This window comes from Cricetulus griseus, chromosome 7, assembly GCF_003668045.3.
Source record: "Cricetulus griseus strain 17A/GY chromosome 7, alternate assembly CriGri-PICRH-1.0, whole genome shotgun sequence".
Taxonomy (NCBI): Eukaryota; Metazoa; Chordata; class Mammalia; order Rodentia; family Cricetidae; genus Cricetulus; species Cricetulus griseus.
This window is the reverse complement of record NC_048600.1, coordinates 94017219-94034393: the sequence shown is the minus strand read 5'-3', so window position 1 is coordinate 94034393 and position 17175 is coordinate 94017219. Positions and strand designations below refer to the sequence as shown.

Below are 17175 nucleotides of genomic sequence, written 5' to 3'. Positions count from 1 at the left end.
ACTCTCTGTGGTACCCTTCCATTTCACCCCCACCCTACCACATACATACATCTCATTACCTTTCAACAGAAAGGCCAATGGATTGAAGGCTAAGAAAAGACTTTAGATGGTAAATAACCTTCTTAGCCAAGACCTGCAATCTTATATATCAGCCACAATTTAAGCCTAACAGCCTGCAGGCTTAGAGTCAGAGGGAGAGAAGGATAGATGAGGGAGAAAATTATACTTTGTCAAAGTCTAAGGAGGTATGAAACCAAACAAAAATAAATCATCATTGTATGGGATTTATTTCTTTGCCATTATTTCTCTTAAGGGGCACCCTTAAGGTCATGATACAACTTTTTTTTTTTTTAGTTAAACAACTCTTTAAACTGAACTGTCTTCCCTTTTTATTTATGCGTATGTGTGTGTATCTTTGTGCGAGTGTGTGTATATATATACCTGCTGTCCACAGAGTCCAGAGAGGGAGTTGGAGAGTTCATAGCGGTTGTTTGCCACCTGATGTGGGTGCTCAGAACTGAACTCAGATCTTCCAGAGCAGTGTGGGCCCTTAACCTCTGAACTGTTCTCTAACCCCCATCTTCGTTTTTGCATTGACTATAAATAATAATTGTAAAACCAATTTACATATATAGTCATTTTCCCATAAACATTGTCAATGGCATTAACAATGTAATATCATAGAGACTGATAACATTTAACTACTCTAGAAAAGTAGACATCTGAGGGATGGTTGCAGATGTTCCCAGTGTCCCACATGTGTTACTTTGTATTCCATGCCATTTTTGTACACACCATCCTAATTTCCAGCAGCCATCAACTTTCTCAAGAGTTTTCCCTCAGCTGGAGACCTTGCTCCCTCACATAGATTAGAAATGGAGTGAGCAATGGGCATGGGGGTGTCATACCCCAGGTCCATTTCTCATTACTGAGATCGTTTCCCAGAGCCTCCCCACAGAGCAAGCTGCAGTTGCTCGCAGGAGTAGCTGCCTCTCTTCTCCTGACCCGGGTCCCTCTTCCTTGCCATTGTCTGTGGCCTCCCAGATCAACCTTGCTTACTCATTTGCTTTGCATCTGCTTCTGGGAGAAACTAACTTTGCAACAATGGAATGGCTGCCTCCTCCAAAGAGGCAAGCTGGGTACTAAGGGGGACCTCCAAACGTAGCATCAAGTTTTATTTTGTTTTGTTTTTAATCTTGAAGTAAATATAGCAAAATATTAAGCCTGAGTATTTTATTGTCTTAGGTTGTTCACGTTCTAGCTCCCTTCGATGGGGGCCTTTAACTGCTTCAGTTTTAAAATACTTTTAAATGCATTTGGGACTATATATGTTTATATTTAAGAACATGTTGAGCTGAATTTTATTTTTTATGTGATACTAGCCTTGTTTTCATTTCTGTTCTGTGGTCCTCTTAAAGTCAAGAGTCATTTAGTGGTTTACTTCACATGGTGATTTATGGTGTTTGAGTGTGTATGTTCTGTGGGGAAGAGACTTCATTTCCCCATTGCTCATTATTGTCACACCTACCATAAATTAAATGTTCCACATGTCATTTTCTGGTTTCCGTACCATGGTATATTAGTCTACTGGTTATCCTTGTACCAATTACTATTTTTACTATAGCTGGGCACAATTTTATGCATTCTGAGATTACAGTAACTTCTAGGTCCCTTCCTTTCAAGTTCATACTACGCATTTGGGCCTGTGTCTCAATAGTAGAGTCTTTGACTTGCATGTGAGAGACCTGCACTGCAAATCAAAAAAGAATTTACCCCAATCCAGCCTAGCAGTCATTCACCACACCACAAGAAGAGAAAGGATGTTGAAGATGATGGCAAAGGGAAGCCTGTCAGGAGGGATGTAGACACTCACATGTAATCTAATGCACAGCCTATTCATTCTCCCTAACTCCTTGGGAACCCCTCACCATTTTCATCTCTCTAGTTGTGCCCTCTCTAGAATGTCATGTGTCAGTACCATGTAGTATGTAGACTTTTCAGATTGGCTTCTTTCACTTGGCAATAAGCATCTTTCTGTGTCCTGGTGGCTCCTATTTTTTAAATATTGTCTTAGGGTTTTCTATTGCTGTGAAGTGACACCATGACCACGTCAACTCTTACAAAGAAAACACTTTATTGGGGTGGCTCGATTAGTTTCAGGGGTTCAGTCCATTATCATGGTGGAGACCATGGCAGCGTGCGGGCAGATGTAGTGCTGGAGCTGAGAGTGCTGCATCTTGTAGGCAACAGGAAGTCAACAGACAGTGACACCAGGTGGTATCCTGAGTACAGGAAGCCTCAGAGCTTGCTCCCACAGTGACACACTTCCTCCAACAAGGTCATACCCACTCCAACAAAGCCATGCCTCCTGGAGGCCATTTTCTTTCAAACTACCACAAATATATTCTATTATTAGGAGATACCACAATGTGTTTATCCATTCACTATTGGAGGACACTCTGATTGCCTTTGGTTTGGAACAGTCATAAATAACCCTACTATAAATATTTACATGCAAGTTTCTTGTGTAACATGAGCTCTTGGAACAGTTGAATAAAAATACCTAGGAGTACACTTACTCAGTCACAGGTAAGACTCAGTTTATCTTTGTAAGAACTGCCAATTTTCTTCCAACATGGCTGTACCATTTTGTATTCTAAGCAGAATGAGGGGACCTATTTCATCCATTTGCTTGTATTTCACATGTTCTAATATGTGTATAGCTATATAATGTATTTTTATTACCCTAAAATATATAACTCAATATTCACTAAGTGTCTATTTTTAACCATTTACCATCACAATGGTAAAGACTGCTTTTATTTTTTATAAACCTAAGCAAATTTATGTAAAGATACATTTGGTGCCTTTCTCCCCTCTGACTAGAAAACACTGTACAACTGTTTGTCATTTAACAGTGGTTCTGGTCAATCATCCCAGGAAAGATAAAAATAGGACATCATAGCAGATCTTTGAGAATATTTTCAGCAAACACTGTCCTCACAAATGACATAGCCACATAATAGTAAAAGTGATCTGAGAGAGAAACATTCAAGTTACAGGTAACTCCTTTAGTAGCTAAGTGGCTTTCTATATACAAACACTGCAGGCATGGGTTAGGATTTCAGCCAGCTGCAATCTGTGTTGCTATCAAATCAGTGTCTTCCCTCACAGTCGCTTTCTGTTCCATATTTAGATATTGTGCTTTCAAATTAAAGAATTAGTTCCAATGAATTTGTCAAAAAAATGTTTAAATTTTTACAAGGGACAGTACAGTCAGGATGTGAGTATTTTGTAAATCTGAGAGGCTGTGGTTGCTGCTACCTGATAGGAGAACAAAGGGAAGATATTACATTACCTGAATAATTAGCAGTGCCACCACCAGTGCTTTGATAACCGCCTCTGACATGGAGAATTATCCTGGAAAATCATGGCTACCTTGATGGAAAAAATTGCTCTCTGTGGTTAGGGCATGTTGCTTAAGAGTGAGTGTGTGTGTGTGTGTGTGTGTGTGTGTGTGTGTGTGTGTGTATAAATAAATAAATAAATAAATAAATAAATAAATAAATAAATACTTCTGCCATTCAGGTTCGTGTAGACACTGGTGCCCCCAGACCAGTGCTCAAGAAGGAGGTTGCCTAGATTAGGTGTAATTTAAATAAACATTAAATCTGCTTGCTGCTTTCCAGTAACCTGAAACACATAGCCTGAGTAGCACAGGAATTCTTTCGCCCTCCTTTTGTTGGTGAATGTTAGTTTTGCCTGATCAATTAGTCTGAAAATGTTTGAATCTGCCCATTAATGTTGTTTTGATATAGATCCCTTTATCAGTACAGGCTTGAGGGCTAAGGAAGTAGCCAATTAATTACTCTCATCCCTCCTTTAGTTCTGTGTGAAATACAAAACAAACAGGGAAGAGGAAAGAGACAATTATCTGAACTGATGTGCAAGTTCCATAGAGCTCGACGGGCTGTAATTATGCCAGGCCCCATGCTTTATTACCCTGTTTGACGTGGCTTGGTAGGAAGATCTCATTCTGTCTGGGAGACTGATGGTCCTTTTAACGTATCCAGGAGGTGAGCCCTGCTGAAATCCATCCACCAGCCTGCTCTGCTCCCCACCACCATTTCTAAAGCACCCTCTCCTCCTGGCAGTATCCCAAGGGAAGGCGTTTCCATAGTAACCCCAACAGAGGCAATCAGCTGTTGTCTGGCACTGCCTGAGCTGGTTGTGCTAGCCTTCTCCCTTCTCCATCCTCCCTCAAGCCTTTAAAACACTATATTTATTAGTCCTCTTTAATGGAAGTTTATAATCCCTTAATGTCACACTCTGAGTAGCACTCGGGTTTATTTATTTATTTAGGTAATAAATCTACCTTCCTAATTAATTCTCAGCAGGCCCTGGGAGCTCCATTATTTTGAACATCTTGTGCAAATGTTTATATTTCTGCCTGTGTAACAAAGAAGCTGCTTAGCAAAATGAGATATTCAGAAATTTTTGTCTATATTGGAAATAAATTTGGGAAAATACAGATGCTAAGGTTTCAAATGAATTTTTCAGGATTTTTTTTCTTACTATCACGATAGTGATAAGGCAGTCTTTCTGCTATTGTAGTTTCAGCACTCAGTGATTCTGTTGCTGAATTCAGTGACCATGGGTATTTAAAAATCTTCTTTGAAATGTAGTATCTGAGACATGTGCTCTTTCCATTTTTATTAGAGAGAAAGAAGGAAGTACACCTGCAGAGCTTCTCTGCTGATTGTTTTCCTGGCATGTGTATAGAAGTAAATGCCTTTTGTTACATTTGTTAAACACCACAACTTATGCAAAACAGCACTAAGCAAATCAAGCAATAGTCTCTTTCAGAAACCAGGAAGAGTCCTTCTTCATCAATACTAGACCTGGAAAGCCAATTTCATATTTCAAAGATGTCTCAACGCAGTATCTGAAAGCAAAAATCATTCAGGCAAGATTCCTATAAAAGCCATCTTGTTAAAGAAATGCAAAGCCTTTTAAGAGCTAAATTATAAAAAAGTAAGCACACTGCTCTTATTTTTCCAGAGATCAGATTGGTGAAAGCCAGATCCTTTCAAAACAAAGCCCTACATAGAGACATATATACAAACAGATTTCAGCATTTTCAAAATAGACATCACCATACTGAGGCAATTATTGGCTTCCTTTCTACAAGTGTCTTATCAGGGACTGAAGATGTAGCTCAGTGGTGAGGCACTTGCCTGGCATGTATGAAGCCCTGGGTTCCATCCCCAGCATCATAAGAAGAAATAAGCAACTGTTTCAGAGCTTTCTACTATGCATTAAACATTTTTGAGCAGCTTCTCCATGGCATGCATTTGACAACACTGTCAATGCAAGAGTACTCCATGCAAAATGCCTAGGATACCTCCTGCACCTATGGGAAAAGCTAGTTCAGCATAGTGCCTGGGAACATGCCCAGCAGCCCTTAGGTGCAGTTACTATAATCTCTTGCTCTCAAGAAGAAAGTTGCATTCACAGAAGTAAAGCAGCCCAGCCAAGACCTCCAGGCTCCCAAACAATGGATCTGGGCTTCACACCCACATCTGCTCAACCAAGCACCCAACCCCTGCTACCTGCTGCCTCCCATTTACAAAAAAACACAAAAAATTAAAATCTCTTTGAAACAGTACTGGTAATCAAACCTAGGGTCTTTTGCACATCACTAAGCTATAGCCACAGCCCTCATATTTTATTTTCAAAAGCAATGATAATAATAATAATGAAACTAGTATCTGTCACATAGCTAATGTGTTTAGTAGCTTAACTTGGCTCTATCTTCATCTCAGAAGCCTGTGCAAGAAGTACCTTTCATAAGTGATGATAACAGCTCGCAGAGAAAGTGGTCTTTGGTGTGGGCTTTCGATACAGTGTTTCTGACCTTAAACCCCAGGCCAACTACAAAATTTGGCTTCTTCTGGCTGTGCTCTATGTTGACCTCTATCTCCTTGCATGTCCTTGTTTACTTACATAAGTCTTCCTTATATTATTAATGGCTGCTTTCTAAAACATTTCTTCTTAACCTGTTGAGAACACGTTACCAATAAGACCCCTGAATACTAAAGAATCAAGACCTAACTCACACATCAGCCCTGTTCTGCATATCAGCAGGCCCAAGGAATGGCCCATTAGTGTAAAAAAAGAAGAAAACAATTGCTTCACCTCTATTGGGAGGGAAAATAGCAGCACCTTTGAGGATAGCTGCCTCATTCTTGTGTTCACACAGTCCCATCTTTTCATAGGCAAACCCTGTAAGAAAGGGAGCTACACTGGAAGACAGCCCTTTTGATACTAACCTGATGCTTAGAGATCACAGCCCTGTTCTACTCTCCATATGTATTCAATTGTTACTGCTTTTTTTTTTTTATGAAAAAAATCTTTTTTCTTTTGTCTCGTTTTTTGCTTTTTGTGACAGGGTCTCTCACTATGTAGTCCTGGCTGGCCTCAAGCTCTCAAGATCCTCTTGCCTCTGCCTCTGGAGTGCTAGAATTAAAGGCATATGCCACCACAGCTAGCCCTTTTTGTTTTTTGTTGGGGGGGGGTTGTTTGTTTATTGTTTTAGTACTTAAGGAAACATTTGTTGAAAGTTTGGATTTGTCTCCAAATTGGATTCAATCAATTGTGGTATATGTGTCTATGTCTGTGTGAGAGAAAAAGACAGAGTGGGTACTGTGTTCACATCCCAAGTCCCCAGGTGATAGCTGTTGAAGGTGATGGGGCTCTACCGTCACAAGATTCTATCAGAGGCTAGAGTGACCCTCACACTTACCACCACATAAAGGCATCAAGAACTCAACAGTCTGATGCCCAAAGGCTGTATGGATGTCCACTCCTTCTGATCCTAGACTCCTAACACCCATAACTGAGAGGAATAAATTCACCTTGTTTATAAAACACCCAATTTAGGTATTTTTTCATAGCTGCCCAAATAGATTAAGGAAGGAAGGAGGCAGCAATGGTTATGGTTGAAGTAAGATGGTTGAAACAAGATTTTGCTTTTAAGATCAGGCTGACTTTGGATTCACTATGTACCCCAAGCTGTCTTCAAATTTAGAATCTTCCCACCTCAGCCTCCCAAATACTGGTATTGCTGGCATGAACCACTACATGATCTATGGTCTGTGTCAAAAGTTAAATCTCCTTGAAGTTCAAGGATTCTCTTTAAACAAGAGTGTAATTTAAGTGAGACATTGTGGTACACACCTGTAACCCCAGCACTGTGGAAACTCAAGCAGGAGCATCAATTGTTGGAGAACAACAAGATCCACATAAAAACACCTAATTCCATCCTTTATAATAAAAATGTATACGTCATCTCACTTGGCTCCCAATACACCTTAGTCTGGGGGCAGGGGAAAAAAAAAAAAAAAAAAAATATATATATATATATATATATATATATATATATATCCCTAGACAGGCATCTGGTAAATGAGTTTCTCTGTTTTTGGTTGGACCCAGAAAAAGCAAAAAAAAACTTTATTTGCACAAAACTGTTACAATGAAGTTTAACTGCATTGCAGAAAAAACCTGAGATCTAATAAATGACAGACATTAAAAAGTTGTATTTTATTGGAATTGTACCTATCCAGAGACATCTTTACTATATACCATGGTTGAGGGAATGCTCAGCATGGGTAGCAAACTGACCAGTTCAGTATCTTTCCCCACTTCACTAAATTGCTCACTGAGCTTTGGTGGGAAAAGCAGCCATTTTCCTGCTTCAGAAGCCACCTCCAGCATCTGCCTTTCCACCCCTGCTCTCCAGTGTCCTTGACATCTCAGATCCTGGCTTTTCACAAAGCTGGAGGCATTATGAAAATGCCCTATTTGCATTTGAAGATCATTTCAGTACATGAGGTAAATGAAATCGTATCCAGTGAGGTCTGGGAACACAGCTATTAGGATATGTGGGTGTATACAGGTCGTGGTCAAATAACACCTTTAGTGTTGTAAGCACACCTGAAATAGCATATGTGAGGTCCATAGCATACTTCTCATCACATGGTTAAAGTGCTCACAACCATAAACTGCTCTCAAGATCCTTGTAAACTGAAAATCCTAAAGCAGTCAGAGGAGCACTGTTGGCCTCACTGTTGGCTCTCTGTTCTTCCTGTTTATTGTTGTGAAATTGTTCCTCAGACAACTGTATGGGCTCCTCACATATTCCCTCAAAGGGGCACCCCAAAATGATGCCTTCACCTCCATGCTCTCCCTCTCTATGCCTTTCCTATTACTCTATTCTTCACTGCCACCTGACCTGTGATTTGGTTGTCTAAAGTCTGTCTCCCTAGAACATGGACTTTAACCCCACACTTCCCTCCATAGTGATAAATGGTTGCTGGTGGATGAACTGGACAAATTAAGACTGGAGATAGTAAAAGCATTTAAAGGCTGCTGCTGTGGCACCCTGAAAAATCACAAGAGCCTGAACTCAGACGAGGATTGGAAAGGGAAGCCGGCAGTGCTTCAAGAGCTACTCAAGAGGCTATCGAGATGGTTCCGTGACTGAGAGCACTTGCTTCTCTTCCAGAGAACCTGAGTTTGGTTCCCAGCACACATGTTTGGTGACTCACAGCCACCTGTAACTTCAACTTCAGGGAGCTTTATGCTCTCTTCTAGCCTGTATATGCAACTGAGCATACATGGCATACACACAGAGTGGGGGAGGAGAAATGAAAATAATCTTTAAAAGGAAAAAATACTACTTGGGTACGGAAACAACAGGATATAGGCATTGAGAAAAAAGTCAGAAGTTTCTCTATGAATGACTGAGTAAATAGTCCTGAATTCTCACTAAGATAGGAAGTGTAGGAAAAGAAGCAGAGTTGCAGGGAAGAATTTTCCTGAAATAGGTTGCATCTGAGGTATCTTGGGAATGTGAAATGATAGGCCAAATTGACAGTCATCTGTCTGGAGAGCCATCTATGGTGGAGTCTGTCTCTGTCTTAGTGGGCTCGGCTGCTATAACAAGACACCACAGCTGAGTGGCTAAGCCACAGGGATCCATTTCTTGCAGCACTAGAGGTTAGAAAGACCCCTCACCACACTACAGCATTATATGCTGAAACTGATGATCAGGAAGAACTCACTGTCCACGGGTGCAGAGGAGTAGGAATAGATTTGAGGGTGAGGAAGGGTTTCAGGGGTCCATAGGTATATGCCAGCTCTTGTGCATTTTCTATGATGGGCATAGGTATTTGCTTCCAAGTACAATCCCTTTTCATGCCACTGTGGCCAAAATGATCAGAGTACCATTGAAATTACTCGTCATTCCTGAAATAGAAAGAAGCTAATGTACTGGCAAAGGTGGGATAAAAACAGTGTGCCTAAAATGATGAATGCATAATCTTTTTGCATCAGGAGGGGCATTAACTGGAAAGATTAAGAATTTCAATTAAAAGACCAATAAGGAAAGCAACTTAATTAAGTTGGTATTTTAAGAAAGAGAAAAAAATAAATTAAAAAATAGTTTTTTTAAAAAAAAAAACTATATTCAATTAGTAAAACAATTATCTTTGTAAAATAATTTTACCATCTAAAACCCAGTTACTTAGTAGCTTCACCTAAATCAATGGTTTTACACAATTAGAATCACTTGGAAAGCTTCCCAAATGAAACAAATCAGAATATCCCCAGTGTTCCTAATGTGCAGCCACAGTTGGGAACCCCTTGCCCAAATGAACCATAGTCAGAGTATAAGTTTGAATAGTCAAAATAGATGTGACAGGGCTTGAGCACTTAGTTTTGCATGCTTGTTCTGCAGGAGTGCCCTCTTGGGCTATTCGTCTTGCTTCATGTACCCTTGTGGTGAATTTGATTATAGGGATCCCAAACCCACAACAATAAATCTGAGGCAGTAATTAAAAGAGAGGCCATCTGCCATAAGCAGTTGACGGCTGCAATATCTGAAAGCCAAAAGTGTGAGAACACTCCAAGGAGATACAGCTGACTTCCACTAGATGGCTTGGTCTTTCAGATCTCATTAAAGTGCTTTCTGGAGCTATTTCCCCAGAGCAGCCTTTTTAGAATTAAAATTTTAGTGTTTTATAGGACTATTTTGCTAAATTCCAGGTTACAAGATAAACTCCAGTGCTCAAAGTGCCAGGTTTTCTTAGGGCAGAGACCTCCGATGTCCTCTGTGAGGATTTCAGCAAAAAAAGAAGACAATTACCTATGAGCCACTAGATTCTAACTGCCTTCCTAGTAAAGAATTTGACATTCAGGCCAAACATGGAAAGAGCCCAATGTGGTTCCTAGAAGTAAGTCCCTTCCCACATCAGGATAAAGGATCCAAGGACTACCAGAGGAGGCAGTGACAGGCCACCTCACCCTATGTTGCTCATTAGATGAATTTATATTTCATTTTCTAAAATGTGCAGTTCATTTACAATGAGAATGATGTATAGGCTGTAAACATTATTCTTGATGGTGCCCTTGATCCCTGTCAGGATGTGCAGAATATTTAGAAGAATCGAAGTTGGACAAGGAGATGTTATTTATTCAGTTCAGTGAAATGGATTGGGATTGGAAACTTAACGGAACAGCTTTATGGAGAGGCTTATATCAACGTATTACAATCAAGGGTTAAAGGCCTTGCTAGACGATGATGTAAACTTAGCCCTTTAATCAGCTTATTATAATTAGTTTCGTTGGCCTGAATAATATTGATCAGTACTACTAAGCTCATAACAAGCATTTATGTATAAAATCAGTTCTGCTGTTTTTCGTGTGTGTGTGTGTGTGTGTGTGTGTGTGTGTGTGTGTGTGTGTGTAGACACATATATATGATATGTATAATATTTGGATTGCCCAGGAGTATGGTCCTGGGGACTCCAGCATCCCTAAAGATGAATCTGTTTTAAAACACTAATTAATCTTCACCACCATAATGCTAAATCCTTAAGAGAGTAAAATAAGTATTTGGTTCTATTTAATTCAGGTAGAAAATTTTCCAGGATAGAGGCTTTCTTTCCAATTGCATATTAAAAACAATAAATTTGTCAAGAGGATACTTGCTTGATAGAGAATTAAGTCTTAAGTATAAACTATATAATCTTTCCATGATATATTTACAAAATGAGTATGTCTTTATTAGGACTTGAGTGTAGCTCTCAAGGATAGAACATTGACTTAACAAGATCCTGGGTTCAATTCTAAAACTACCCCCCCACAAAAAAAAAAGTTTACTTATTTTGTTCACAATTGCTGAATAATAAGCTATCCCCTGCTGGTGAGACAGCTCAGCAGGTAAAGCTGCCAGCTACCAAAACAGCCTGAGTGCAATCCTCAAAATCCACATGGTAAAAGGTTGTCTTTAACCACTACAAATACACACACACACACACACACACACACACACACACACACACACACACACACACAATAAGTTAAATAAAATGAAACACGTTTTAGAGCTATTTAATTTCAGCACTCAGGAGGCAGAAGCAAGTCAATCTCTTTGAGTTCAAGGCCTGCCTTGTTTATGTGAGTTCCAAATCAGCTAAGGCTATGTAATGAGATGGTCTTTAATTTTTTTAACTACCCCAAACTTAGAAATAGGACATTTTATGGTCCTCAATTCTTGTGTTAGGAATCTAAACAGCAAAGCAGGTGGTATGTCTCTGTTCCTTGGTGTCCAAGGCCTCAGCCGGATTTGAGACCTAGAATGTATCAGGGTTAGAAAGTCAAGTCTTTGGGAGGCTCACTTATTCCAGTGGTCAACACCTTCTGGGAAGAGGTGAAGATGACAACTGGAACCTACCCAAAGCCTCCAGAGATACTCAGCTTCTTCAAACATAGAAGTCTGCAGTCTGCAGGTTTCTTTTTTCTTTTCCTTTTTTTTTTTTTTTTTTTTTTTTAACTCACAGCCTTAGCCTCCTGACTTCTTGGATTACAGACAGGCTTGTGCTTGTGGACTTCCAACAACCATTTATGAATTACTGTTAAAAGTCACTCAGCCTCACTTTGGTGCATTTTATTAAGTAAATGCAGTTCATACCATACCCCCGATACAAAAGGAAGAGTAATTCGAGTAATTCAATGGGAAGAGTGGTAATGAGTTTGTGATCCTGTTTGAAATCCTCCACAAGCTACCCTCTGCAAAAAAAAAAAAAAAAAAAAAAAAAAAAGGAGAAATAGGAGAAAAAAAAAAAAAAAACAACACTCAGATTTCTGCTTAGGATGTTGCCAGGCAATGGTGGCACACACCTTTAATCTCAGCACTTAGGAGACAGAGGCAGATGGATCTCGTTGAATTTGAAGACAGTCTGGTCTACAGAGGGAGTTCCAGGCCAGCCAGGGCTATACAGAGAGACTGTAGTTACAGTCACCCAGCACTTGCTTAGTATACATAGGGCTCAATACCTAGAACCAAATGTGTATAAGAATGTAAGAAAGAAAGAGTGTGTGTGTATAAATAAATTAAAAATGTGTTCTTTCCCTCCCAAGATTTTCCCCAAAGTCTTGTCCCTGATCGTATAAGGTTTCAAGGTCAAAAACCAAGATCTTCATCATTTAATTCAGTCTAAGTTCCATTCCCTAAGTAGCATTCCTTCCATATTATGATTGGTGAGCTAAACAGAAATTGTCCCATGGACTGGGATGGTTACCCTCCATGGTAACCATTCAAAGAGGAGGGGATGGAAAGCTTATCAATGCTGGCCATCTGTGTTTGCAGCTTGCCTTCATAACCTGCTTCCGCACAGAAACTAGGGGTTCAGAAGCATCGGCATTGTGATTTCTGTGCCTTCGGTGCAGTCTGAACTCTGTGTCCACTCCTGTGAATCATGATGAAGCCACATACATCTCAATATATGGTCTAGTCTGTTAGGGGGAAAGGAACACAGCCAGGAATCTGCAAAGCTGTCTGCTCTGTTTGAACTCCTTGTGCCTCTGTGAACAAGGTCCTCAAGGCTCATGGAATACTGGTGTCAATGGAGAGATTCACAAGACATGCCCTGAAGATCTTTACAGCGCCTGTCATCTGTCTGGAAGATCCTTTGAAGCAATGCTTTAGATGTTTCTGAGGTTGTGACAGCGGATCTTACAATCCTGATCTGGATTTGATTCATTGCCCTGAAGCCATTTCTTAATTTGAGAATCATTTGCCATCTGGAGAAGCTGAGAATAAGGAACAGTTGTATTTTGAAGCCCAGCAGTTTTGGGCTTCTTTATATTTCCTCCAAACTCTGCAAGAAAGATGAACAGTTCTTTATTAGAATCTTCTCTTCCCTCTTATATTTTTTTCATAGCAGGAAGCCAGATGGCATTTCCTTTACTATGTCTAGAAACCTGCTTATCTGGATCACCACACTTGCTAGGTGCTTTTTCTATCCCTACCTCCTCATTGACACTAGTGTTGTCAGTGACCTTACCTGCCCCCTTAATAATCAAAATACCTTTTATTCTGGTCTGAGGTCTTCTTCTCCTTTCCTTACTTGCAGCCTTCATTTCGCACCTCCTAAAAACCCATCAGCATCCCCCAGGAAGCTCCTCTTCCACCTCCTACCCACTTTTCCAAAGCCTATGCCAACTGTGCTAGGGCTGTTACAATGACATCCCCCTCATCTCTACATATTTTGGTTCCAGTGACTGTTGCTAGGTAACAAAGTATCCCAGACCCAGGAGAAATAAATAATTAAATAAACAACTTATCATGCTCACAGATTCTGTGGGCTGACTTTGGAAAGGGTCAGTGGGGCCAGTTCACCTCTGCTCCACGGAGCCTTGAGCTTCAGCTGGGAGGATACTAAAGCTACTTCTCAGCAACTTCTGTGCCCTGAGACCATTTACCTCCAGCAAGATCCACGTGGGAACCCAATCCCAGTTACAGCTATCTTAGAGGAATGGAAATTTAATCAGCGTGTGGCTGGAGGTGTGGGACCTTTGGGAGGTGATTATGACTAGGTAAGTTCCTCAGAGTAGAGCCCTTGCTGAAGACTTGTGGCTATACTGGAAGAAAGAGAGACCTAAGAGACTTACACATAGACCAAGAGATATCCTGCCCCATGTCTGGATTCTGCCAGCAAGAAGGATGTCTCCAAATGTGTCTCCTCAACCACAGACCAGAGCTGTGTGCCAGGATACACATTGTTTCATCATTACTTGCCTTGCCTGTGATGCTCTGATATCATGCTGTCGAAGTAGAAAAAGATTAAATAAGCGACGGGCTGTGACAACACTGAACCATCATGCCTGCCTGGTTCAGAGTTGGGATTTCTCAAACAAGTACTGCTGACCCAGAATTTCTGTACTCTGTAAGGCTTGGCTTCCTCTCAGCATGGTCACCTGAGGACGGTCAGCTTGCTTATATAGTGGCTTGAGCACAAGTATTTAGTTGTTTTGATCAATGGTTGTTTACAAGGAGATAAACTCTCAAGTATCCCAAACAGTGTGATATGCCCATGATGACACAGTACCATTAAGACTTGGGATTTAAATCTTACTGAGACAAGAAGTCAGGGGCAAGAGAAGCAAGAGTGGGGAGAAAAAGAGGGAAGAGTGGGGGAGATGGAGAGAAGTTATAAAGGAATCCTGTAAAGAGCCAGTCCATCCAGCTGTCTTCCAAGTATTGGAAGGGAAAACAGAATGAACAGAGTATTCTCCATTGAGAAGTGGCCAAGTCAGTTTGTTAACTGAGATCAAAAGAACATAATTATTACAGGCCTGCAGTCAAACTGAAGAAATGAAATAGAGAATAGTAAATTCAAAGAGCCAGTGTATATATCAGAATACAAGTAGAATCTGGAGAAATTTCATGACCACTTTGACTTTATCAACACCTGCATCCCTCTAGAGGGTAAATCCTCAAGTTACTATAGGCCTCTGAGATGTATGTTGAAAGAGCTATAGCCGACTGAGAAAAGAGGCCCTCCTGCTGAGACGACCACAGAGTAAATCTAGAACAACCACCCCCCCCCCAAAAGGAATCAAGACAAAGTGGTTTCCTCCTAGGAAGTTCTCAGTGGTCCATGAGGAGTGAATTCTCAATGGTCCAAAGGAGTGAATGTGACAGTTTCTTGTCACAAAGCACCTAAGCCTTTGCCTGTGATTAGCATGCTTCAGAAATGAGCTCATTTTTAAGACTCTGGGATTTACAGCTGCTATTTTTGGGACCCTCGGTTTTCTCTGACATGTGCATGGGGACACACTCAGGTTGAGGTATAAAGATATCGGAGGAGCTGGACAGTGGTGGTACACGCCTTTAATCCCAGCACTCGGGAGGCAGAGGCAGGCAGATCTCTGTGAGTTCGAGGCCAGCCTGGTCTACAGAGCAAGTGCCAGGACAACCTCCAAAGATACACAGAGAAACCCTGTCTCGAAAAACCAAAAAAAAAAAAAAAAAAAAAAAGAAAGAAAAGAAAAGAAAAAAAGAAACTCCCAACTGATCAAAATGCAGAGAATAAGTGTCTGAGGAGTGCTCGGCCACAAATGGGACATCTACATCATCCCCTTGCCAAGGCTCTGAGACTGTTATAGAAGAGGCAGAAAGACCAGAGCAAGACAGTATCTTGTAGCTACGACTTGATTGCTATACTCATGAGCTGACAGCAGCTGTGTTGCTGGTACAAGACCTTTATTAGATCAGTCTAATCCACATTCTAACATGGAATCAGGAGGGACTCATAAACCCCACCCTAGCTGGAGTAATTTGCAGATTCTGATGGCCTCTAGAGGAAGGAGAGAGGTTTAAGGGTGTGTTGCCTGGTAGGTTGACCATATCCAGTGGGTGGCCCCATACCTTCAAGTATATGGTCAGCACAAATTGTGGGTTATTTTTAAAAAGAGGACGTGAAGTGGAGAAGGGGTAGAAAGATGGAAAGAGGAATGAGGGTAAATATGATCAAGATATATTTTATACAATTCTCAAAGAACTAAACAAAGATTTTTAAATTTATTTATGTGTGTGTTTATTTTTCTATACTAAGGATCAGACACAGCCTTACATATACTAAGCAAGTGCTCTGCCACCAAACTACATTCCCAGACCTTTATTTATTTGTTTGATTTTAAATTTTGAGACAGGGTCTACCAGGCCCATCTGAAGATTAACAATTTTTTTTTGGAAATTCTCAATCTAATAGTATATGCCTATGTAAATAATGGATAGGGAGATAGTCCAATGTTTTGTGAGTTTGTTTTTACTACAATGGACCCTTGGATTTAACAGTCTAAGTAATCATCTTTGTACCCTGTAAGAGTGTTTAAAGCTGGGCAGTGGCTGAAACTCCTGTAATCTCAGTGGTCAGAACACTGAGGCAGGAGGACTGCTGCAAGTTTGAGGCTTGATGCACTTCAGAGTTGAGACTGTTTAACAACCCATGCATCCACCATCACCACCACCCCAAAAAAAAAAAAAAAAAAAACCACTGAAATCAGTCTTATGCAGATCCAGAACTAAGCCTGAAAACTGAGAAAGAACAGCCTGGGGGAGCACACTGGTGCAAAGGTATATTTCATATCTTGACTTTGGTGTCAGAATCATCCACCTGTATATTTGAAAAGCTATGGATTTTATGAACTGTTGTAAATAATCCACATGCAAATTGTATTTTAAAGCATACTTCAATTCTGGTGTATACTGATTATACAAAATAGCAGTTTCATTCTGGTATTTTCATTCATATGTGTCATGTGCTTTGACTGTATTCACTTCCTGTTCTCCTCTCCTGTGTTCCTTTCTCCCTCCCACTAATCCCCTTTCTTTTCCTAACTAGTCCCCCTGCCATTGCATTGTTATATCATATATCATATAGATCTAGATTCCACATATGGGAGAAATCTAGGGGTTTTTTTTTTTTGGTTTTTTGGTTTTTTTGTTTGTTTGTTTGTTTGTTTGTTTGTTTTTTGAGACAGGGTTTCTCTGTGTAGCTTTGGAGCCTGTCCTGGAACTCGCTCTGTAGACCAGGCTGACCTCAAACTCGCAGAGATCCGCCTGCCTCTACCTCCCGAGTACTGGCATTTAAGGCGTGCGCCACCACCGCCCTGCATGTAATCTAGGTTTCTAAACATAAGAGAAAACATGCAACCTTTTTTCTTTTTGAGTCTGCCTTGCTTCACATAGTGGTCTCCAGTCCTGGTCACTTTTCTGCAAGAAACATAATTTCCTTTTTCCTTTCCACTGAGCAAAACTCCGCT

At 40.5% G+C, this 17175-nt stretch overlaps 1 protein-coding gene across 4 annotated transcripts in view; it reads left to right on the top strand.

Moving 5' to 3' along the window:
- Positions 1-17175, top strand: part of Myo1d (myosin ID) — a 303156-nt gene that overhangs the window by 192684 nt on the left and 93297 nt on the right. The window lies entirely within an intron of this gene.